This window comes from Haliaeetus leucocephalus, unplaced genomic scaffold, assembly GCF_000737465.1.
Source record: "Haliaeetus leucocephalus isolate CR32 unplaced genomic scaffold, Haliaeetus_leucocephalus-4.0 Scaffold587, whole genome shotgun sequence".
In the NCBI taxonomy this organism is placed as follows: Eukaryota; Metazoa; Chordata; class Aves; order Accipitriformes; family Accipitridae; genus Haliaeetus; species Haliaeetus leucocephalus.
The window spans coordinates 6,584,405-6,584,939 of record NW_010973023.1 but is presented as its reverse complement, the minus strand read 5'-3'; the positions used below and the strand labels follow the sequence as shown (position 1 = coordinate 6,584,939).

Sequence of the window (535 nt, the reverse complement as noted above, 5' to 3'; positions counted from 1 at the left end):
CTGGCGTGACAAGCTCTGGCTCGGTTCAGCTTTCCGCCTGTACCTCCCCACCACCCAGAAGGACCCCCCCGGGCCCAGCCGCTCCTGGGGGCACCCAGGGCCGTCCCCCGGGCACCGGCAGAGGGGCGGCCGAGGGGCGCGGGCCTGCCAGCGGCGACAGGGCCCGGCCTACGGCCGCGGCCCGCAAGGCGGTGGCGGAGAGGGGGGGAGCGGGCGGCGGCCCCGCTGCCCGCCCCGGCCCTCGCTGAGGGGCAGAAACCGGGGGTCGCGAAGGGGGAGTGGGGGGGAAGGAAGAAGAGGGGGAACCCGGCGCTCCGCTCCCCGCTACGGGCCGCGGCTGGGGGGCTCCTACCGGCCGGCCACGTCCTCAAGAACCGAGCCCAGGCCCCGCCGGGGGCCCGTCAGGCCCCGACCCGGCCTTCCTCTCGCCTCCCCGCCGCGGGAAGCGAAACCGAAAGCAGCGGGGCCGCCCTCGGTGGCGGCCCCCCCCTCCACCCCAGCCCAGCTGCCCGCCCTGCTAGCGCGGCGCCGGGGC

General features: G+C 79.1%; 1 protein-coding gene across 6 annotated transcripts in view; it reads right to left on the bottom strand.

The window, feature by feature from the left end:
- The window catches only part of STX17 (syntaxin 17), a 36,927-nt gene extending 36,486 nt beyond the window's left edge, over positions 1-441 (bottom strand). For 5 of the 6 annotated variants that reach the window (XM_010577966.1, XM_010577961.1, XM_010577964.1 and 2 more), the window contains exon 1: positions 353-435. The gene's annotated coding sequence lies outside the window, so the exon portion shown is untranslated. Of the gene's footprint in view, positions 1-352 lie in introns of all 6 variants that reach the window. The other variant, XM_010577962.1, reaches the window with a different exon arrangement.
- Positions 442-535: the final 94 nt, after the last annotated feature.